The following is a 25,628-nucleotide window of genomic DNA, read 5'->3' on the forward strand; positions in this document are numbered from 1 at the left end:
TCTAGTTCCGACCATGCAGTAATATCTATCATGTAATCGAACAAATTCACAACAACTACCTTATACACACACAAATGTAAAGGGATGAATAACAATATGTACATATAAATATAGGGATGAGCGATGGCCGTGCGACATAGGCAAGATGCAATAGATGGTATAGAATACAATATATACATATGAGATGAGTAATGTAGGATATGTAAACATTATTAAAGTGTCGTTATTTAAAGTGACGAGTGATACCTTTATTAAACGTATTAAAGTGGCCAGAGATTTGAGTCTGTATGTTGGCAGCAGCCACTCAATGTCAGTGAAGGCTGTTTAACAGTCTGATGGCCTTGAGATAGAAGCTGTTTTTCAGTCTCTCGGTCCCAGCTTTGATGCACCTGTACTGACCTCGCCTTCTGGATGATAGCGGGGTGAACAGGCAGTGGCTCGGGTGGTTGCAGTCCTTGATGATCTTTTTGGCCTTCCTGTGACATCGGGACCTGTAGGTGTCCTGGAGGGTAGGTAGTTTGCCCCCGGTGATGCGTTGTGCAGACCTCACTACCCTCTGGAGAGCCTTGCGGTTGTGGGCGGAGCAGTTGCCGAACCAGGCGGTGATACAACCCGACAGGATGCTCTCGATTGTGCATCTGTAAATGTTTGTGAGTGTTTTAGGTGACAAGCCACATTTCTTCAGCCTCCTGAGGTTGAAGAGGCGCTGCTGCGCCTTCTTCACCACAATTTCTGTGTGGGTGGACAATTTCAGGTTGTCCGTGATGTGTATGCCGAGGAATGCTCCCTCTGCTGTTTCCTGAAGTCCACGATCATCTCCTTTGTTTTGTTGACGTTGAGCGAGAGGTTATTTTCCTGGCACCACACTCCGAGAGCCCTCACTTCCTCCCTGTGGGCCGTCTCGTCGTTGTTGGTAATCAAGCCTACCACTGTAGAGTCGTCTGCAAACTAGATTGAGTTTGAGGCGTGCATGGCCACGCAGTCATGGGTGAACAGGGAGTACAGGAGAGGGCTGAGAACGCACCCTTGTGGGGCCCCAGTGTTGAGGATCAGCGAGGTGGAGATGTTGTTTCCTACCCTCACCACATGGGGGTGGTCTGTCATAAATTCCAGGACCCAGTTGCACAGGGTGGGGTCAAGTCCCAGGGTCTCGAACTTAGTGACGAGTTTGGAGGGTACTATAGTGTTAAATGCTGAGGTGTAGTCAATTAACAGCATTCTTACATAGGTATTCCTCTTGTTCAGATGGGATAGGGCAGTGTGCAGTGTGATGGCGATTGCATCGTCTGTGGACCTATTGGGGTGGTAGGCAATTGGATTGGGTCTAAGGTATCAGGTAGGGTGGAGGTGAAAGGATCCTTGACTAGTATCCGAAAGCACTTCATGATGACAGGAGAGAGAGCTACAGGGCGATAGTCATTTAGTTCAGTTACCTTAGCTTTCTTTTGAACAGAAACATTTGTGGTCCTCTTGAAGCATGTGGGCACAGCAGACTGGAATAGAGATTGATTGAATATGTCCGTAAACACACCAGCCAGCTGGTCTGAGATGCCGCCAGGGATGCCGTCTGAGCCAGCAGCCGTGCGAGGGTTAACACGTTTAAATGTTTTACTCACATTGGCCACGGTGAAGGAGAGCCCACGGGCTTTGGTAGCTGTGTGTGTGTGTGTGTGTGTGTGTGTGTGTGTGTGTGTGTGTGTGTGTGTGTGTGTGTGTGTGTGTGTGTGTGTGTGTGTGTGTGTGTGTGTGTGTGTGTGTGTGTGTGTGTGTGTGTGTGTGTGTGTGTGTGTGTGTAGGTCTGTCTGTATGCCAGTGGGTGTGTGTGTGTGTGTGTGTGTATGCCAGTGGGTGTGTATGCCAGTGTGTATGCATATCGTGTGCATATTGTGAGCATGCACATGTGTGTGTTTCTATAATTACATTGGCACGATGCCAGTATTATTTACTCATAAGAAGGCAACAGACTCATATCAGTCCCTGATCCACTACGTTATCTTTTCAAATCTACAAATATCCACTCACTGGCATGTGCCTGCTGGTATGTGCTCGCTGGCATGTGCTCGCTGGCATGTCCTCGCTAGCATGTGCTTTCCTCTGTTTCTCTTCATGTATGCTGTGTCATCATTTCCACTACAACACGTATGTGAGATTGTTCAGACGTCACTGTAGATGCACTAGTGTCAAAGGGAGTATTTTCAGCTCGAGAACCATTCATCGTTTTAACGAACCTGATGGCTTTGCTTTATGTCTCACTAGATGGACAGAAACCCAGTTGTTAGATATCATGTTAACACTGATGTTCCACATCTGTTTCCATCTGTTGTAGCCATGTTGAAATCATGCAGTTGACAGTATAGGTTGAGTATTGAGAGGCCTATATTTCCGCACCACTGGACACAGTTAAAATCAGCCTCAAAAGCTGCTCTTCTGTCTTTCTCTCTGATTGTGTTGTCAATCATGCAGAGTTCCTTGCCTTCCTGTTTCACAGCCAATAAAATTATTAGAACTTTCGAGTGAGTGTGTGTTTGTATAAGTGAGGTTAATTGATGAAGGGGGAGAAGGGGTTAGTTGATTTAGTTCAGGCACTGCATCAGCCCTGAGAGTTTCCTTTATGGCCGGGACATGATGGACACCCAAAAGGTCAGAGGTCAGACCTGTGTGACGATGACCTTGGGCTCAGTCTTGACCTTGGGGAACCCTGGGGAGAGAGTTTGGAGAGCCTGATGCCCCCCAGAAAGGCGGTTCAATGGCCAGGGGGGTCCAATAAAGCGTGGGCCACTGGGCTTTTCCCATTCATGATGAATAACTGTCTCTGCCACTGGAGAGATGGGGGAAAACCCCAGCCTGTCCACATCTTCAAACATCACTCTGGGGAGGGCAGGGTTAGGTCTATCAGGGCCAATGAAATGTACCTGTTCCTGGGTTACATGTTGTGACTAGAGCCACAGCTGCCCGAGATCATGTTCTTCAACAACCACCGCCCTCAGACTCCAACCCATATGGATTTATAGACCCTTTGGGAAAGAGGTGCACCTTGAGCAAGGGTCAACTTTGAAGAGGACGGCGATGTGAGAGCACAAGAACTGTGTACGTGTGTGTTGGGTGATATGCCTGTGTGTCTCTGCCTGTGTGTGTGTGTGTGTGTGTGTGTGTGTGTGTGTGTGTGTGTGTGTGTGTGTGTGTGTGTGTGTGTGTGTGTGTGTGTGTGTGTGTGTGTGTGTGTGTGTGTCTGCCTCTGTGTTTTATTTATTTTTTATTTCACCTTTATTTAACCAGGTAGGCAAATTGAGAACACGTTCTCATTTACAATTGCGACCTGGCCAAGATAAAGCAAAGCAGTTCGACACATACAACAACACAGAGTTACACATGGAGTAAAACAAACATACAGTCAATAATACAGTGAAAAATAAGTCTATATACAATATGAGCAAGTGAGGTGAGATAAGGGAGGTGAAGGCAAACAAAATATATATATAAATAAATAAAAATATAAAAAGGCCATGGTGGTGAAGTAAATACAATATAGCAAGTAAAAAAAACACTGGAATGGTTGGTTTGCAGTGGAAGAAGGTGCAAAGTAGAGATAGAAATAATGGGGTGCAAAGGAGCAAAATAAATGAATACAGTAGGTAAAGAGGTAGTTGTTTGGGCTAAATTATAGATGGGCTATGTACAGGTGCAGTAATCTATGAGCTGCTCTGACAGCTGGTGCTTAAAGCTAGTGAGGGAGATAAGTGTTTCCAGTTTCAGAGATTTTTGTAGTTCGCTCCAGTCATTGGCAGCAGAGAACTGGAAGGAGAGGCGGCCAAAGGAAGAATTGGTTTTGGGGGTGACCAGAGAGATATACCTGCTGGAGCGCGTGCTACGGGTGGGCGTTGCTATGGTGACCAGAGAGGCTGTGTGTGTGTGTGTGTGTGTGTGTGTGTGTGTGTGTGTGTGTGTGTGTGTGTGTGTGTGTGTGTGTGTGTGTGTGTGTGTGTGTGTGTGTGTGTGTGTCTGTGTGTGTCTGTGTGTGTGTGTGTGTGTGTGTGTGTGTGTGTGTGTGTGTGTTTAAAGCGAGCAAGGTCAAATCTCAGCTCACAGCCACCTTTCTAATCTCACCCAGCTGCATGTCCAGGCAAGTCACATCAGATCGACTTCAGGATTCAACGTTTGTCCATCGGGAGAATCCTTCACTACTGTCCACTAGGGGGAAGGTGAGTGCCTAATTCCATCTAGTAGGCTGGAAGCTTGCTAAAGTGTTGTGGTTGGGGATAGAGGAAAGGCTTAACCAGCATGCTAGGGCGTTGTGGTAGAGGATAGAGGAAAGGCGTAACCAAGTTGCTAGGGCGTTGTGGTAGGGGATAGAGGGAAGGCTTAACCAACATGCTAGGGCGTTGTGGTAGGGGATAGAGGAAGGCGTAACCAGGTTGCTAGGGCGTTGTGGTAGGGGATAGAGGAAAAGCTTAACCAACATGCTAGGGCGTTGTGGTAGGGGATAGAGGAAAGGCTTAACCAGGTTGCTAGGGCGTTGTGGTAGGGGATAGAGGAAAAGCTTAACCAACATGCTAGGGCGTTGTGGTAGGGGATAGAGGAAAGGCTTAACCAGGTTGCTAGGGCGTTGTGGTAGGGGATAGAGGAAAAGCTTAACCAGGTTGCTAAGGCATTGTGGTTGGTTGATAGAGGAAAAGCTTAACCAGCATGCTAGGGCATTGTGGTTGGTTGATAGAGGAAAAGCTTAACCAGCATGCTAGGGCATTGTGGTTGGTTGATAGAGGAAAGGCGTAACCAGCATGCTAGGGCATTGTGGTTGGTTGATAGAGGAAAGGCGTAACCAGCATGCTAGGGCATTGTGGTTGGTTGATAGAGGAAAGGCTTAACCAGAATGCTAGGGCGTTGTGGTTGGGGATAGAGGAAAAGCTGAGACAAGGATACCAACTGAGGCCCTATAGGGAGTGTTGTTGGACAAGTGTTGACAAAATATTGCCAATCAACAACATGAGTAATAATCATCAATGACCTCAGTGTATTGATTTGCTTTAAAAGTCTATTTGTTAATGTTCAGAAATGATGGCCGTTCAAGAGTAGGCTATTAGAAAGATGAACAAGATCATAGACATCGTCGAGGGGACTGGGAAAGTACAATCGATGAACAAGATCATAGACATCGTCGAGGGGACTGGGAAAGTACAATCGATGAGCAAGATCATAGACATCGTCGAGGGGACTGGGAAAGTACAATCGATGAACAAGATCATAGACATCGTCGAGGGGACTGGGAAAGTACAATCGATGAACAAGATCATAGACATCGTCGAGGGGACTGGGAAAGTACAATCGATGAACAAGATCATAGACATCGTCGAGGGGACTGGGAAAGTACAATCGATGAACAAGATCATAGACATCGTCGAGGGGACTGGGAAAGTACAATCGATGAACAAGATCATAGACATCGTCGAGGGGACTGGGAAAGTACAATCGATGAACAAGATCATAGACATCGTCGAGGGGACTGGGAAAGTACAATCGATGAACAAGATCATAGACATCGTCGAGGGGACTGGGAAAGTACAATCGATGAACAAGATCATAGACATCGTCGAGGGGACTGGGAAAGTACAATCGATGAACAAGATCATAGACATCGTCGAGGGGACTGGGAAAGTACAATCGATGAACAAGATCATAGACATCGTCGAGGGGACTGGGAAAGTACAATCGATGAACAAGATCATAGACATCGTCGAGGGGACTGGGAAAGTACAATCGATGAACAAGATCATAGACATCGTCGAGGGGACTGGGAAAGTACAATCGATGAACAAGATCATAGACATCGTCGAGGGGACTGGGAAAGTACAATCGATGAACAAGATCATAGACATCGTCGAGGGGACTGGGAAAGTACAATCGATGAACAAAGCAAAAGGTACTGAATTAAGCTGATTTTAGCCAAGAACCAGCATTTTTTAGCAGTTTAGCAGAGAGTATAATTCCAATGATTTCAACAGAACCATATCCTTCATCTGAAGAGTATATCTGATTTGGCCGAGCCCTAACAAAATGTTAGTTTATTATGAAATGATTAATCTGTCTGATGTCTGTCTCGTCCGTCTTAATACACATCCGTAGTAATGTATCCTGAGGCTTGATTGATGGAAGGCCTGGGGATCGGGTGGATCTGTGTCTGTAAATGTGTGAGTGAGAGTTGGGGGTTCACTCAATAAAATCAACCCCAGATTGTGGAGGGAGGTAGGGGTGGCAGATCAGATTAGAGATCAATCACTCCCAGAGTGAGAAAGACATCGGTGATGCTTGGGGTCCCCATGTTGCTTTAATCTAGACCCCCCTTTACCTCTCTTGTTCTTGTGTTGTCCTCTATTCTTGTTCTACAGAATCCTTCACCACTGATCCAGTTGGCCTTATTCAGATGAAAAAAAAATAAGGTTTCCTCATTTAGGTCTTTAACACCACAAGAAAGGCTCTAAGGAACCTCTCAACAAAGGGTTAGGCTAAGGGCAATATGAAACATGTCCCAAATGTTGACAAGTGTTGCATAGCATTTGTCTTGTCACCACAGGCCTGACTGCCCTGACATTACTCAATAATGATGTGTTGTGCCATAAAACTTCCACATAGCCTCATAGTTGGACAATAGAGGAGGATCATTCATTACTTTGACTGAAGGGTATAGGGATCAGAAACACAGACAAAACATGGAACACATTACTGTCCTTTAGCAAGACAGACATCACAGCTATACCACACACACACACACGCACGCACGCACAAACACACACACACACACACACACACACACACACACACACACACACACACACACACACACACACACACACACACACACACCCACCCACCCACCCACCCACCCACCCACCCACCCACCCACCCACCCACCCACCCACACACACACACACACACACACACACACACACACACACACACACACACACACACACACACACACACACACACACACACACACACACACACACACCCACCCACCCACCCACCCACCCACACACACACACACACACACACACACACACACACACACACACACACACACACACACACACACACACCCACACACACACCCACACACCCACACACACACACACACACACACACACACACACACACACACACACACACACACACACACACACTGCATGTAAATGACTGTGGGGTTCCTTCCCTCCTCGCAAACAAGCTGGGATGTATGTAAAGACTAATGATCAGCTAATGGCCCCTCACACAGTTCAATAAGACAAAATGATCACTCAGTGAAGCTCTGAGAAGATATGTAGATGTAGACCCTCCATCCCCCCCACCACGCACTTCCTCATCTTCTGTCTGTCTCCTTGTGATCAAAATTCATTTGACTGAGGTGGATTTCTGGGGCTGCATGCATCAAGCATCTCAGAGTAGGAGTGCTGAGCTAGGATCAGTTTAGCCTGAGCTAGGATCAGCCACTTTAAACCTCTTTATGAATACAGGCCCTGATAGACAAGCATCCGTCTGTCATACTCAGATCTCACCACATGGCTACAGTGTTAGCTAGTAAACTTTCAGCTAGTGCGCAATCCTACTTGGCAGAATTTAGCATATGTCATGACATCATATATCCACAAGATGGGGGCACCTCCCAGGTAACTAGAATGCCTGTGGGCCGCTAGCTCACACCTAGAGACCACAGTACATTTGAAGTAGATTTCCAGCATAGAATTGACTTTGGAATAAAATCATCCAGAAGTGCACTTATTAGACTGGGTTTGTACTAGAAGTCAGTCTGACTCATTAGATTGAGTTTGAACTATAGGTCAGTCTGACTTATTAGACTGGGTTTGTACTAGAAGTCAGTCTGACTCATTAGATTGAGTTTGAACTATAGGTCAGTCTGACTTATTAGACTGGGTTTGTACTAGAAGTCAGTCTGACTCATTAGATTGAGTTTGAACTATAGGTCAGTCTGACTTATTAGACTGGGTTTGTACTAGAAGTCAGTCTGACTCATTAGATTGAGTTTGAACTATAGGTCAGTCTGACTTATTAGACTGGGTTTGTACTATAGGTCAGTCTGACTTATTAGACTGGGTTTGTACTAGAAGTCAGTCTGACTCATTAGATTGAGTTTGAACTATAGGTCAGTCTGACTTATTAGACTGGGTTTGTACTAGAGGTCAGTCTGACTTGTCTGGATGTCATTAGGTGAATGCACCAATTTGTAAGTCGCTCTGGATAAGAGCGTCTGCTAAATGACTTAAATGTAAATGTTAAATGTAGACTGGGTTTGTACTAGATGTCAGGCTGACTCATAATTGCAGGTATAATGAGCATTGTTTGGTGAGTCATTCTAATGGCTCAGACTGACCTTTAGTGAAACCCAGTCTAATGAGTCAGACTTACCTATAGTACAAACCCAGTTTAATGAGTCTACTTCTGCTTTTAGCTGTAAGATTGTAAGAAATCTAAGAAGAGAGAGAGAGAGAGAGAGAGAGAGAGAGGGAGGAAGAGGGAGAGAGAAATGTTTTAATATTTCACAATCTGTGCAGAAATTAAACTAAATTGCCAATTCAGCTGATTACAAGCCACTAAAACATGGTAAGGGTTAGTGCTCAAAGATGCGCTCAGATGTGAATGTCTCAGAGATATGTGGACTGATACGGTCCCTGTCTGAGCCATTAGACTGAACTCAGTAATACTTCAACAGGTATTGTATGTACTGATGTCTGGCTTGATGCCAGGGCTGACCAGACAGATTCACACCAGTAAGCTGTTGTTAGAATGCCAGTTGTTAACCACCACACTCAACACAATAGAGATACTATGTGGACGGACTGTGGCAGTTGTTTTGATCGAAGCAGCGAGCACAGATCCCCTGGCATGGCCAAGCGTCCGGGACAACACTGTTGACACTACATATCCTGCCCGTTGCCATGGAGAAGTAGACCCACCATTCCCTTCATTTGTCCTCCCTGGTTTTCCTGCTGTCAGTGTACGGGTCCGGTCTGGGTAAAAGGCATCCTCTCCTCCACCCACCCTCTTTTAAAGGCTTTGACCCCAGCAGGGTGGAGTGGGTCAGCTTCCTTCCCCATTTAGGGAGGGATGGAGGATGGAGGGAGGAGGTACATGGCTGTATCGGGGAGCAATAGCAGCTTAGGGAGGGTGGTGGTGGTGTTGCACCAGGGGCCACACAGTGTTTACAGAAAACAAAGGCATGTCGCCTGGCCCCGGCCTGCACATTCCTTCCCTCTCCTTCATTCATAGCCCTGAGATGAGAGGTGGGCTGGAGTTAGACTGTAAAACCCAAAACCCAGAGAGAGAAAGGAGGAAATGGACCATACCTTGCCACTTCATTGTCTGATCCTCCTTTTCCTCTAGTTAATTTCAGCAGTTGTGTGTGTGTGTGTGTGTGTGTGTGTGTGTGTGTGTGTGTGTGTGTGTGTGTGTGTGTGTGTGTGTGTGTGTGTGTGTGTGTGTGTGTGTGTGTGTGTGTGTGTGTGTGTGTGTGTGTGTGTGTGTGTGTGTGTGTGTGTGTGTGTGTGACTTCCCTAAGGAAGGGCTTTGGCAGAGGCTCCAGGCCTGAAAGACTGAAGACTTTAAGGACTCTCCCCATCCCAGCAGGGGCAGTTAGGTCCCACTCTATCAATCAGTTCATCCTGTCCCATGGTCCACATCCAATGTCCCAATGCTGGAAAATGATACCGACAGACAGATACACACACACACACTATCCGATGCCTTAGCCTCTCTGGTTAATCAAACACACGTGTGACCTGACTCCAACATTCCAGAATGCGGCCTGGGCTTTGGGTCCTCATCGCTCTGCAGAAAGAGTTCCCATGAGACGCAACGTTCTAGAGGGGAGGAGTGTTTGGGTTCACTCAAACAGTCATTTCATCTAAGGGGTGGATTGTCATCATGGGTGGTTGATGTTTCACTTCGTCGGTTTTCTTTCTCTCCCCACCAATTCGATATGCGTTACCTTGTTCAGTATGTCTGCGTTGGAGAAGTGGTTGTGTCAGCTTTACCTCGTTACAAGGAGTACAGTGTACACCAGCACATAGAAACCCATTGATGACACTGTTAAGTAATGCACAATTTTAAGTGGGTTTGTATGTGGGATTTAAATAGATTATTTAATGATTATGTATTTCTAAAGACAGACAGGAAGAGGAAGTATACAACTATATAGCTGTTTCCCTGATCCCTTCAGCCCCAAGTGAGTTCTGTTCATCAAGCATCTCCTGGCCTCTCCTGTTTACCTAGCCTCTCCATCTGTTTACCTAGGCTCTCGTGACCTCTCCTTTTGTTTCCATAGGCTCTCCTGGCCTCTCCTTCTGTTTACCTAGCCTCTCCTAGCCTCTCCTTACTTTGCATAATAAACTTCCCATCACAGGCTGCGTTGGATCCTTAGCCTTTTTAAACATTGTGGGTTTAATCCTTAACCGCTATCATTTATTCTGCCAACCAGCAGGCCCCTGGTGACTGACAGCAGTCACAGCCACTGGGGGATTAATGAGCCGTTTAGCCAGCCATTTGCAAACACTGGAACACTGGGTTGGCCAGCCTCCAGGGTCACCCACCAACAGTGGCTGCCAGGAAGGGTCTAGTTGTTTGGTACAATCACCATGGCAACATAGACTTGAACAGGGTGGCTTAGTGGAATCGAAGGCTTGCGCTGGGGTAGAAGTTTGACCAGTAGATAAGGCATTGACAGGATGTCTGTCTGCACAGAGAGAAGCATTTGAATGAACTTCATTGACAGTTTATGTGATTGGTAGGAAGATTTTCTCGAAGGAGCTGCGGGACCAGATAGGACACCACGTATTTTACAGTCTGACCATATCAGATGCAAAGCTAGCCTAGACACACTGTCTCAGGAAAGGTGAGCGCTCAACTGTTGGCTCAGACTGGGTGTGTAAGAGAGAGATTCCACAAATCAGTTGCATATTCCATTGACAAACTGTTGTGATATTTCTTTTGTTTCTGTTGTAAAGGTATTGGTAGCTCTATAGTGTAGAGTAGCTAAACTATCTCAGGCTATCGCTCGCTGACAGGTCAAACTACTCCAGGCTATCCCTCACTGACAGGTCAAACTACTCCAGCCTATCCCTCGCTCGCTGACAGGTCAAACTTCTCCAGGCTATCCCTTACAGACAGGTCAAACTACTCCAGCCTATCCCTCGCTCACTGACAGGTCAAACTACTCTGGGCTAGCCCTCTATGACAAGTCAAACCACTCTAGGTTATCCCTCACTCGCTGACAGGTCAAACTACTCCAGGCTGTCCCTCGCTCGCTGACAGATCAAACTACACTAGGCTATCCCTCGCTCGCTGACTGGTCAAACTATTCTGTGCTATCCCTCGCTCGCTGACGGGTCAAACTACTTCAGGCTATCCCTCACTGACAGGTCAAACTACTCCAGGCTATCCCTCACTGACAGGTCAAACTACTCCAGGCTATCCCTCACTGACAGGTCAAACTACTCCAGGCTATCCCTCACTGACAGGTCAAACTACTCCAGGCTATCCCTCGCTCACTGAAAGGTCAAACTACTCCAGGCTATCCCTCACTGACAGGTCAAACTACTCCAGGCCAACCCTCGCTCACTGACAGGTCAAACTACTCTAGGCTATCCCTCACTGACAAGTCAAACTACTCCAGGCTATCCCTCACTGACAGGTCAAACTACTCTAGGCTATCCCTCACTGACAAGTCAAACTACTCCAGGCTATCCCTCGCTCACTGACAGGTCAAACTACTCCAGGCTATCCCTCACTTACAGGTCAAACTACTCCAGGCTATCCCTCACTGACAGGTCAAACTACTCCAGACTATCCCTCGCTCACTGACAGCTCAAACTACTCCAGGCTATCCCTTGCTCGCTGACAGGTCAAACTACTCCAGACTATCCCTCGCTGACCAGTCAAACCGATCTAGGCTATCCCTCCCTCGCTGACAGGTCAAACTACTCCAGGCTATCCCTCACTGACAGGTCAAACTACTCCAGGCTATCCCTCGCTCACTGACAGGTCAAACTACTCCAGGCTATCCCTCACTGACAGGTCAAACTACTCCAGGCTATCCCTCGCTCACTGACAGGTCAAACTACTCCAGACTATCCTTCGCTGACCGGTCAAAACACTCCAGGCTATCTCTCGCTGACAGGTCAAACTACTCCAGGTTATCCCTCGCTGACAGGTCAAACTACTCCAGGTTATCCCTCGCTGACAGGTAAAACTACTCCAGGCTATCCCTCGCTGACAGGTCAAACTACTCCAGGCTATCCTTCCCTCACTGACAGGTCAAATTACTCCAGGCTATCCCTCGCTGACAGGTCAAACCACTCCAGGCTATCCCTCGCTGAAAGGTCAAACTACTCCAGGCTATCCATCGCTGACAGGTCAAACTACTCCAGGCTATCCTTCCCTCACTGACAGGTCAAATTACTCCAGGCTATCCCTCGCTGACAGGTCAAACCACTCCAGGCTATCCCTCGCTGACAGGTCAAACTTCTCCAGGCTATCCATCGCTGACAGGTCAAATTACTTAAGGCTATCCCTCACTCGCTGACAGGTCAAACTACTCCAGGCTATCCCTCCCTCGCTGACAGGTCAAACTTGTACGAGTGCAGTAGTGGGAGGTCCGGAATGTCCAAAGGAATGATGCTGGATTTAGTTATCACAACAGAAAACTAAAAAGGGTGTGATGACCCACCTCAATCATCTAGTGCACAATTCCAGAAATCTTTCTTTCTCTAGTCAGAGGAGGAAGAGTGCTGCAGAGCGACCACACACAGACCAACCTCACAGCTCCACTTGATGGTGAGGGCAGGGGTTTATATAGTATACCATTACCCTTCAATTCAACAGGGAATGTTTCTGAAAACTACTATTTTAATGTTTCAGTTCTTGGCTCTAGTAACAAGAGTGGAAGTTTTTCATTTTTTAAAGTTGTTACAAAGTGGGAATGTTTTTAATTAGGCATTAAAACTTCTGATACCTCAAGAATTGCATTGCTAACCCTAAACCTAACCCTAATTTTAAGCCTAACCCTAACCTTAACTCCAAAACCTAACCTTAACCCTAGAACTAGCCCTAGCACCTAATTCTAACCCTAACACTAATTTTAACCTTAACCCTAAACCCCCAAGCATTTGACCTTGTGGGGACTAACAAAAATGTTTTGTTCATTTACTATTATTTTGGGGATTTCTGATCCCCACAAGTATAGTTAAATACGTTCACACACACACACACACACACACACACACACACACACACACACACACACACACACACACACACACACACACACACACACACACACACACACACACACACACACACACACACACACACACACACACACACACACACACCACCCTGGACTCAGGGGTAACATAGTAAACATATATATGTGACACTCAAATTAGTATGATATGTTAAGTTTTGTATGGTATATATTAATTTGTTGATGTCCATAATCCATTTCGTATTGATATGTTATGAATGACAATTCATATGATATGTTACGAGTTACAAATCGTACAATATGTTACAAATTTGCAATACGTATTAAATATTCTGAATTCCAAATTGTTGTGGCTAACGTTAGCTAGGTGGTGAAGGTAAGGGTTAAGGTTAGGGTTTGGATTTAAGGTTTGGATCAGGAGTTAGGGTTAGTGTTTGCAAAGTAGTTGCTAATTAAATAAAATGCTACAGTTGTCTGTGATGAGCAACCTTTGGGTTGCTAGACATTCACATTATTGGCCTACCCATCCGCCCCAACCAACCTCCCTCCTTTTGTTTTAGGCTTAAGTAACCTTCTGTTTTATCTAACTATATACTGTACATATTATGGCTGTCACAGATTTAAGTTGACTATGTTACGTCTATGAGGCCAGGCTGCACACACACACACATATTGATTAAGAGTGTATTTCTTTCCATATGCACACCAGCCCGGCCGGCCAGCCAGTCTTATCGTAGGATGTGTATTTCTCCTGATACACTTTTAGGATTATGTGGTTTCACTCAAACACAAAGATGAAACGTGATCGGCAGAAAATTAAACACAGTTTGAAACAGCAGTGGATCCCTTTCCGACTGACATCATGTTGCTGTATAACCCTAACCTTAACTCCAAACTCCAAACCCCTAACCTTAACCATAAACCTAACTCCTAACTCCTAACCTAAACCCTAACCCCTAATTGTAACCCTAAGCCTAAACCTAACCCTTAAGCCTAAAAAAAATGTTTCCATTCAACTGAGCTGCATAGGAACTGTCATTTTAAGGTACTGTCCACATTCCTTAGCGTGTGGCTAGATGTCAAAGGCTAGTCATTCCTCTGGTGTAAACAAAGCAGCTATTTTGGAGGTGTTCAGTGCTAACCTTCATTAGGGGGTGTGAAACTGCAAGCCTCTAGTATTTATCACAGTGGATGACCATGAATCCACTGGAAACTATATATCCTCTTACTGGGTTCAGACCCTAAGGTCAATGTCTGCGTCCACATTGGATGCATCTTAATCCATTTCCACATCTCTGGTGAAAGCTAACAGAGCTAGAGTGGTGTTTGTCACATCCCGAAACATTGAGACAACCCGAAAATCAATCTTCTCACAAAAGAATCTGTAGCGTCTGAATGGTTTGGCCTACTGTTATGAGCCCTTTATGGAAAGATGGGACTCTCACAAACATGATGCTGTTCTCCATTTTGCTCTATTACAACCACAAGTGTCTTATGACTCGCCTGAAGTTGGTACAGCCAATCTGCCAACTTCTGTCTGTAGCATCCAAACAGTTTGGGCTAGACACTAATAGGACCCATCTGTGGAAAGGTGAGACTAAGATGCCCACAGGCAACAGGACTACCACAAAGACTTGTTTGAAGGTCCCCCTGGTAACAGTTGAAAAAAATTATGGAAGTATATGGAGACTGTTTAGTGACAGAAATAAAGGGTTAAATGTCACACACACTGTAACATTTCAGTGATTCAGATTGAAGAGAGCCCTTAATCTCTTGCTGGACCTGCAAACAAGGGGGACATACTTTGTGATTCTTCCTGTTGCGTTTTGGGGTCCTGGGAGGGGTCCTGATATCTTTAGAAATTTTAAAACACCAGGTCTGTAAGTGGGGGACTGTTCCTTGAACACTTGCAGGGACCAGAATTGGTCCCCCACTGGACCAATGATCTTGGCACTGAAATGGGTTGCAGCTGCGGCTCCAAGGTCCCAGCATCTGCTGCTAATGCATTTCCCCCCCTTCCAGCACCCGGCCTACAACCCTCTATCCCCCTGCTCTCATTTCTCCCAACCTCAAATGCATTACATATGTCTACCTGGGAGTAATCTGCTGTCACAGTCAGACAGAGGGAGGTCCCAAGTCTATCTCACAGTACATTGGGACACAACGCAACAAAAATAAATGAGCAGCTCTATGAATACACAGACTGGACGAACAGACTGGATGAAAAGACTGGACAAACAGACTGGACAAACATAATGTGTAAGATCTGTTTATGAATAGAACAAAAGCACCTGCTTTGACTGTCAAGATCCCATGATTGAGTTGTCGTTGCTAAGTTGTTTGTATGACCTAAATATAAGATGGAGGGAGTTGAGGAAGTGTGCCTGCTTGTGCATATTTTCCTCTCATGTCAGTTTAAGTTGTTGAGTTGCATGACGTCCATGCTAGGGTTATCGTTCCTCACTTGCCATAAATATACATGCATGGAGCGCTGCAGATCAAGATGACACGTACTCTAGTTGTGACCCATCAGATATCTTACACAGATATCTGGCTGACTGCCTACACAGACATACACACTTATTACCACTTATTACTCTACGATTGTTAAAGCAAACCTCAGTGAATTTATCTAATGTCTAACACCAGAAAAGCCTGGCCTCGAGGGACCCCCCTTTTTTTAACCTTTATTTAACTGGGCAAGTCAATTAAGATCAAATTCTTATCTACAATGACGGCCTAGCCCGGCCAAACCCTAACCCGGACGACGCTGGGCCAATTGGGTCAGTTTGGACGACACTAGCACTGAGATGCAGTGCCTTAGACCGCTGCACCACTCGGGAGCCCCCTGCCTTTGAGCCAATGTCTTAAGGACGTCAACATTCTAAAAGTCTAATAAATCAATTCCATATATGCTATTGGAAAAAATATATATATTTGGTTGTGTTTATGAAGGTCTTAGGTAAGATTAGAATATGAACATTTAAAAATATATATATGTACTTTTCATTAGTTTATGTCCAAGATGGTGTAGCAGTCCTAGTCTTGTCGTGTCCCGTGTATATATCTTTTTTCTTCGCATATATCTTTTAAATATTTTTCTTAACCTGAACTTCAACATACTCTCCTGCAATCCGTCTCACCCAATGTGGTTTGATTCTGTAATTTTCTTTACTTTTGAACCGGAACCCCCAACAGGAGCTAGCCAGCTAACTAGCTACCAGATAGTAGTCAGCAAGCCACTGCTAGCCATCATCAGCTACCTTTAGCCCGGACAACTCTTGCCAGTCTGCACAGCGCGACTCAAACCAGAGCAAATCAGACTTATTTTTCTCAATATCTCCAGACTCTTACCTCAAGCTCTGAACCTTTTCACCTAGATCATCACAGCTACCTAGCTGCTATCTGATTGGCTTCTCCTGGCTAACGTCTCTGTCCTGAAGCAAGCACCAATTAGCCTGTAGCTAGTCTATGCTGGCCCATCTCCCGGCTAGCTGAAGAGGTCCATCAGCCACTCCTTGGGCTACAATACCTATTTTGCCAATTGGCATGTAACCCTTTTATTGCAGATACGGAGCCCCGCCGATCCTTCATGACTGGACAACCGACCTAATCCGCTCGAGGGGGTTTTCAACTGGCTCCCCCGTCGCAACGTCCCCTGAATGCTCATCTGCTAGCCTGCTAGCCGCGGCCCGATAGCTATCTAGAGCACACTGGACTGTTAGCTGAAGAAGTCCATCAGCCAATTTTTGGGGGGCTACTATACCTATTTTGCAAATTGCCCTGAACCCTTTTACTACACGGAGCCCTGCTGATCCATCACGACTGATCTGCCGACGTAACAGCACGAAGGGGCTACAACTGACTTATTTCATTGCGACGTCCCTCTAAGGCCCTTCTGCTAGCCCCGGCCAGCTAGCTGTCTGATTCGCCGTGTCTCCAGCTCGCCCAGCTACTCACAGGACCCAATGATCACTCGGCTACACATGCCTCTCCCTAATGTCAATTTGCCTTGTCCATTGTTGTTTTGGTTAGTAATTATTGCCTTATTTCATTGTAGAGCCTCTAGCACTACTCAATACGCCTTGGCTACCCTTTAGTTCCACCTCCCACACATGCGATGACCTCACCTGGTTTAAATGAAGTTTCTAGAGACCATATCTCTCTCATCGTCACTCTTACCATACCTTTGTCTGTACATTATGCCTTGAATCTATTCTACCACTCCCAGAAACATACTCCTTTTACTCTCTGTTCCAAACGTACTAGACGACCAGATCTTATAGCCTTTAGCCGTACCCTTATCCTACTCCTCCTCTGTTCCTCTGGTGATGTAGAGGTTAACCCCTGCAGTGCCTAGCTCCACTTCCATTCCCTGGCGTTCTCATTTGTTGACTTCTTTAACCGTAAAAGCCTTGGTTTCATGCATGTTCACATTTGAAGCCTCCTCCCTAAGTTTGTTTTATTCACTGCTTTAGAACACTATGCCAACCCGGATGTCCTAGCCGTGTTTGAATCCTGGCTTAGGAAGTACACCAAAAACCCTGAAATTTCCATTGACAAATATATAATTTTCCGACAAGATAGAACTGTCAAAGGGGGCGGAGTTGTAATCTACTACAGAGATAGCCTGCAGAGTTCTGTCTTACTATCCAGGTCTGTGCCCAAACAATTTGAGCTTCTACTTTAAAAAATCCACCTTTCCAGAAACAACTCTCTCACCGTTGACGCTTGCCATAGACCACCTTCTGCCCCCAGCTGTGCCCTGGACACCATATGTGAATTGATTGCACCCCATCTATCTTCAGAGCTTGTGCTGTTAGGTGACCTAAACTGGGACATGCTTGACACCCCTGCCATCCTACAAGCTAAGCTTGATGCCCTCAATCTTATACAAATTATCAATGAACCTACCAGGTACAACCACAAATCCGTAAACACGGGCACCCTCATAGATATCATCCTAACAAACCTGCCCTCCAAATACACCTCTGCTGTCTTCAACCAGGATATCAGCGATAACTGCCTCATTGCCTGCATCCGTAACGGGTCTGTGGTCAAACGAACACCCTTCATTATAATTGGCCCCCCACTACTAATAGTGCTTTCCTCAACATCTTAAATGAGCATACCACATTCAAAACAATGAACGAGGAGCAGATATAGCCCTTGGTTCACTCCAGACCTGACTGCCCTTGACCAGCACAAAAGCATCCTGTGGGGTACTGCATTAGCATCTGCAACTTTTCAGGGCATTTAGTCACCACCGATAAATCCATGATAATTGACCATTTCAATAAGCTTTTTTCTACGGCTGGCCTTGCTTTCCACCTGGCTACCCCTACCCCAGTAAATGGCCCTGAAACCCCCAAAGTAATTTACCCAATCCCCCCCCACATTTCTCTTTCACCCAAATCCAGATAGCTGATGTTCTGAAAGAGCTGCAAAATCTGGACCCCTACAAATCAGCCGGGCAAGACAATCTGGACCTTCTCTTTCTAATATTATCCACTTCAATTGTTGCAAACACTATTACTTGCCTGTTCAACCTCTCTTTCGTATTGTCTGAGATCCCCAAAGATTGAAAAGCTGCCACGGTCATCCCCCTCTTCAAAGGGCGAGACACTCTAGACCCAAATTGCTACAGACCTATACTTATCCTACCCTGCCTTTCTACGGTCTTTGAAAGCCAGGTTAACAAACAGATCACCGACCATTTCGAGTCCCACCGTACCTTCTCCGCTATGCAATCTGGTTTCCGAGCTGGTCATAGGTGCACCTAAGCCACGCTCAAGGTCCTAAACATTATCATAACCGCCAATGATAAAAGACAATACTATGCAGCTGTATTCATCGCCCTGGCAAAGGCTTTCGACTCTGTCAATCACCACATTCTTATCGGCAGACTCAACAGCCTTGGTTTCTCACATGACTGCCTCACCTGGTTCACCAACTACTTCTCAGACAGAGTTCAGTGTGTCAAATCGGAAGGCCTGTTGTCCGGACCTCTGGCAGTCTCTATGGGGGTGACACAGGGTTCAATTCTAGGGCTGACTCTCTTCTCTGTATATATCAATGATGGCGCTCTTGCTGCTGGTGATTCTCTGATCCACCTCTACGCAGACGACACCATTTTGTATACTTCTGGCCCTTCTTTGGACACTGTGTTAACTAACCTCCAGATGAGCTTCAATGCCATACAACACTCCTTCCGTGGTCTCCAACTGCTGTTAATTGCAAGTATATCTAAATGCATGCACTTCAACGGATTGCTGCCCACACCTGCCCGTCCATCCAGCATCACTACTCTGAACAGTTCTGACTTAGAATATGTGGACAACTACAAATACCTAGGTGTCTGTTTAGACTGTAAACTCTCCTTACAGACTCACATTAAGCATTTCCAATCCAAAATTAAATCTAGAATCGGCTTCCTATTTCGCAAACAAAGCATCCTTCACTCATGCTGCCAAACATACACTCGTAAAACTGACTATGCTACCGATCCTTGACTCAGGAAATTGGATGCAGTCTATCACAGTTGCATCCCTTATGTCACCAAAGCCCCATATACTACCCACCACTGTGACCTGTACGCTCTTGTTGGCTTGGCCAATGTGGTATATCTTCAACTTAAATAACAAGTCCTGGCCTCCCAAGCGGTGCAGTGGCCTAAAGCACTGCATCGCAGTGCTAGCTGTGCAACTAGAGATCCTGGTTTGAGTCCAGGCTCTGTCGCAGCCGGCCGCGACCGGGAGACCCATGGGGCGGTGCACAATTGGCCCAGCGTCGTCCTGGTTAGGGGAGGGTTTGTCCGGTAGGGATGTTCTTGTCCCATCGCACACTAGCGACTCCTGTGGTGGGCCAGGTGCAACACATGCTGACATGGTTACCAAGTGTACGGTATTTACCCCGACACATTGCTGCGGCTTGGCTGGGTTGTGTTTCGGAGGATGCACGGCTCTCGAATTTCGCCTCTTCCTGATCCGTACGGAAGTTGTGGCGATGGGACAAGACTGTAAAACTACCAATTGGATACCATGAAATTGGGGAGAAAAAGGGGTAACCAAGTTTGTGTTAATAAGGTTTCTATTGGAGACTGGGGTTGTATTCCTGGCATGTAAGTTATGAGTGTGTCTGCTACGATATTCTGACTGGCAGGGATAGGTTGCCAGGTCATGGGGCACTGCCCTCCTCTTTATGAGGGCAACAGTAAGACCCATGGTGAAAAACTACAGCTTATTTTGCTCTCTCTCCTTCCTTCTCTCTCTCCCTCTCCCACTCTCTTTCTCTTACTGAAACCTGCCTCATGTTAAGTTTCCATTCCTCCATTCGTCCATCTCCTGTTTCAAATAAAACCAACAATCCAGCCTGCTTATTTTTAGCCTCAGGATCTGCATTAAAATATCAGACTAACGCATGACAAGGGCTTGGGTCTCCATTTCTCAAACCAAGAGAATAAAAGCGGAAGAGCTGTGACCAATTGAGATTTGAACCTCCTTTAGATAGGCCACAAGACCGTGTTAGCCCACTAAGCCACAAGGCTACTAGGCTACCACAAGGCTACTAGTCATATGTGAGGGCTTAAGAAGCAGGTTCAACCCAGGACCTCCTGCCCTTCAGAGAACCACAGTCAATCACAGCCAGACAGTCCCTCTGAACTCCCAACTCCCGACAATACCGAGGACCAGGAATAACACCACGGTCCCGGTCTCTGAATTCCAGCTCCCAGCCTTTCCTGCCCTGTCAGCAGAGGAATGAGAAGCAGATCTTTGGCATAGATGAGGATGGTGTAGTGGGGAAGTGGGAGTTGCACATACTGCTACTAAAACCTACTTTGAAGGTTAGCAGATGCCTGCCTTTCAATGGTCCCCCATAAAGATACTGTAGGCTTACAGCTGGACTGAGGGCCATGATGAGGTTCAATGTGATTGTTCCAGGGGGTCTAAGGGGTCTGTTTAGGAGAGGACTGGAGAAAGCAAGCTGTTTCCAATTAGTTTAGTAAGAAGCACCCTGCCAAAGCAAAATAGGACATTGGTAGCCTTTTCTCTGTCATTTACATGCAGCAAGCAATAATAGAGACAGTGGTTAAAATCCACTCCTCAGGCTATGTCCCTGTGCAGATGCGGGTGCCTCCAGTCCCATTCACTGGAGCCCATCCCTACAGCCAGCCGATCTTTAACCATTGGGCTGTGTGACCAGGCAAGAAGTACTTCCAGATAAAAGGCCCAGGGGATATCCACAGTGCCAAGAGAGAGAGAGAAAGAAGAACAATCCTCCTCTCTACTTCCTTTTATCATATAAAGCAGACAACAGAGACGCATAAGAAGAGACAATAGTAAGGAGGACGAGAGAGAATAGTGTGGAGGACGAGAGAGAATAGTGTGGAGGACGGGAGAGAATAGTGTGGAGGACGAGAGATAATAGTGTGGAGGACGAGACAGAATTACGCGGAGGACGAGAGAGAATAGTGTGGAGGACGAGAGAGAATAGTGTGGAGGACGAGAGAGAATAGTGTGGAGGACGAGACAGAATTACGCGGAGGACGAGAGAGAATAGCGTGGAGGACGTGAGAGAATAGTGTGGAGGACGAGAGAGAATAGTGTGGAGGACGAGAGAGAATTACTCGGAGGACGAGAGAGAATAGTGTGGAGGACGAGAGAGAATAGCGTGGAGGACGAGACAGAATTACGCGGAGGACGAGAGAGAATAGCGTGGAGGACGGGAGAGAATAGTGTGGAGGACGAGAGAGAATAGTGTGGAGGACGAGAGAGAATAGTGTGGAGGACGAGAGAGAATAGTGTGGAGGACGAGACAGAATTACGCGGAGGACGAGAGAGAATAGCGTGGAGGACGGGAGAGAATAGTGTGGAGGACGAGAGAGAATAGTGTGGAGGACGAGAGAGAATTACTCGGAGGACGAGAGAGAATAGTGTGGAGGACGAGAGAGAATAGCGTGGAGGACGAGAGAGAATAGCGTGGAGGACGGGAGAGAATAGTGTAGAGGACGAGAGAGAATAGTGTGGAGGACGAGAGAGAATTACTCGGAGGACGAGAGAGAATTACTCGGAGGACGAGAGAGAATAGCGTGGAGGACGAGAGAGAATAGTGTGGAGGACGAGAGAGAATAGCGTGGAGGACGAGACAGAATTACGCGGAGGACGAGAGAGAATAGCGTGGAGGACGGGAGAGAATAGTGTGGAGGACGAGAGAGAATAGTGTGGAGGACGAGAGAGAATAGTGTGGAGGACGAGAGAGAATAGTGTGGAGGACGAGACAGAATTACGCGGAGGACGAGAGAGAATAGCGTGGAGGACGGGAGAGAATAGTGTGGAGGACGAGAGAGAATAGTGTGGAGGACGAGAGAGAATTACTCGGAGGACGAGAGAGAATAGTGTGGAGGACGAGAGAGAATAGCGTGGAGGACGAGAGAGAATAGCGTGGAGGACGGGAGAGAATAGTGTAGAGGACGAGAGAGAATAGTGTGGAGGACGAGAGAGAATTACTCGGAGGACGAGAGAGAATTACTCGGAGGACGAGAGAGAATAGCGTGGAGGACGAGACAGAATTACGCGGAGGACGAGAGAGAATAGCGTGGAGGACCGGAGAGAATAGTGTGGAGGACGAGAGAGAATAGTGTGGAGGACGAGAGAGAATTACTCGGAGGACGAGAGAGAATAGTGTGGAGGACGAGAGAGAATAGCGTGGAGGACGGGAGAGAATAGTGTGGAGGACGAGAGAGAATAGTGTGGAGGACGAGAGAGAATTACTCGGAGGACGAGAGAGAATAGTGTGGAGGACGAGAGAGAATAGTGTGGAGGACGAGAGAGAATAGCGTGGAGGACGAGAGAGAATAGCGTGGAGGACGAGACAGAATTACGCGGAGGACGAGAGAGAATAGTGTGGAGGACGAGACAGAATTACGCGGAGGACGAGAGAGAATAGCGTGGAGGACGGGAGAGAATAGTGTGGAGGACGAGAGAGAATAGTGTGGAGGACGAGAGAGAATAGCGTGGAGGACGGGAGAGAATTACGCGGAGGACGAGAGAGAATTACGCGGAGGACGAGAGAGAATTACGCGGAGGACGAGAGAGAATAGTGTGGAGGACGAGACAGAATTACGCGGAGGACGAGAGAGAATTACGCGGAGGACGAGAGAGAATAGTGTGGAGGACGAGACAGAATTACGCGGAGGACGAGAGAGAATAGCGTGGAGGACGAGACAGAATTACGCGGAGGACGAGAGAGAATAGCGTGGAGGACGGGAGAGAATAGTGTGGAGGACGAGAGAGAATAGTGTGGAGGACGAGAGAGAATAGTGTGGAGGACGAGAGAGAATAGTGTGGAGGACGAGAGAGAATAGTGTGGAGGACGAGACAGAATTACGCGGAGGACGAGAGAGAATAGCGTGGAGGACGGGAGAGAATAGTGTGGAGGACGGGAGAGAATAGTGTGGAGGACGAGAGAGAATAGTGTGGAGGACGAGAGAGAATTACTCGGAGGACGAGAGAGAATAGTGTGGAGGACGAGAGAGAATTACTCGGAGGACGAGAGAGAATAGTGTGGAGGACGAGAGAGAATAGTGTGGAGGACGAGAGAGAATTAATCGGAGGACGAGAGAGAATAGTGTGGAGGACGAGAGAGAATAGTGTGGAGGACGAGAGAGAATTACTCGGAGGACGAGAGAGAATAGCGTGGAGGACGGGAGAGAATAGTGTGGAGGACGAGAGAGAATAGCGTGGAGGACGAGACAGAATTACGCGGAGGACGAGAGAGAATAGTGTGGAGGACGAGACAGAATTACGCGGAGGACGAGAGAGAATAGCGTGGAGGACGGGAGAGAATAGTGTGGAGGACGAGAGAGAATAGTGTGGAGGACGAGACAGAATAGCGTGGAGGACGGGAGAGAATTACGCGGAGGACGAGAGAGAATTACGCGGAGGACGAGAGAGAATTACGCGGAGGACGAGAGAGAATAGTGTGGAGGACGAGAGAGAATAGTGTGGAGGACGAGAGAGAATAGTGTGGAGGACGAGAGAGAATAGCGTGGAGGACGGGAGAGAATTACGCGGAGGACGAGAGAGAATTACGCGGAGGACGAGAGAGAATTACGCGGAGGACGAGAGAGAATAGTGTGGAGGACGAGACAGAATTACGCGGAGGACGAGAGAGAATTACGCGGAGGACGAGAGAGAATAGTGTGGAGGACGAGACAGAATTACGCGGAGGACGAGAGAGAATAGCGTGGAGGACGAGACAGAATTACGCGGAGGACGAGAGAGAATAGCGTGGAGGACGGGAGAGAATAGTGTGGAGGACGAGAGAGAATAGTGTGGAGGACGAGAGAGAATAGTGTGGAGGACGAGAGAGAATAGTGTGGAGGACGAGACAGAATTACGCGGAGGACGAGAGAGAATAGCGTGGAGGACGGGAGAGAATAGTGTGGAGGACGGGAGAGAATTACTCGGAGGACGAGAGAGAATAGTGTGGAGGACGAGAGAGAATAGCGTGGAGGACGAGAGAGAATAGTGTGGAGGACGAGAGAGAATTACTCGGAGGACGAGAGAGAATAGTGTGGAGGACGAGAGAGAATAGCGTGGAGGACGAGAGAGAATAGTGTGGAGGACGGAAGAGAATAGTGTGGAGGACGAGAGATAATAGTGTGGAGGACGGAAGAGAATAGTGTGGAGGACGGAAGAGAATAGTGTGGAGGACAAGAGAGATTTACGCGGAGGACGAGAGAGAATAGCGTGGAAGACGAGAGAGAATAGTGTGGAGGACGAGAGAGAATAGTGTGGAGGACGAGAGAGAATAGTGTGGAGGACGAGAGAGAATAGTGTGGAGGACGAGAGAGAATAGCGTGGAGGACGAGAGAGAATAGTGTGGAGGACGAGAGAGAATAGTGTGGAGGACGAGAGAGAATAGTGTGGAGGACGAGAGAGAATTACGCAGAGGACGAGAGAGAAAAGCGTGGAGGACGAGAGAGAATAGTGTGGAGGACGAGAGAGAATAGTGTGGAGGACGAGAGAGAATAGTGTGGAGGACGAGAGAGAATAGTGTGGAGGACGAGAGAGAATAGTGTGGAGGACGAGACAAAATAGTGTGGAGGACGAGAGATAATTCCATGGAGGACGAGACAGAATAGTGTGGAGGACGAGAGATAATTCCATGGAGGACGAGACAGAATAGTGTGGAGGACGAGAAAGAATAGCGTGGAGGACGAGAGAGAATAGTGTGGAGGACAGGACAGAATACCGTGGAGGACGAGACAGAATAGTGTGGAGGACGAGAGATAATTCCATGGAGGACGAGACAGAATAGTGTGGAGGACGAGAAAGAATAGCGTGGAGGACGAGAGAGA

The sequence above is a fragment of the Salvelinus fontinalis genome, chromosome 1 (assembly GCF_029448725.1).
Source record: "Salvelinus fontinalis isolate EN_2023a chromosome 1, ASM2944872v1, whole genome shotgun sequence".
NCBI lineage: Eukaryota > Metazoa > Chordata > Actinopteri > Salmoniformes > Salmonidae > Salvelinus > Salvelinus fontinalis.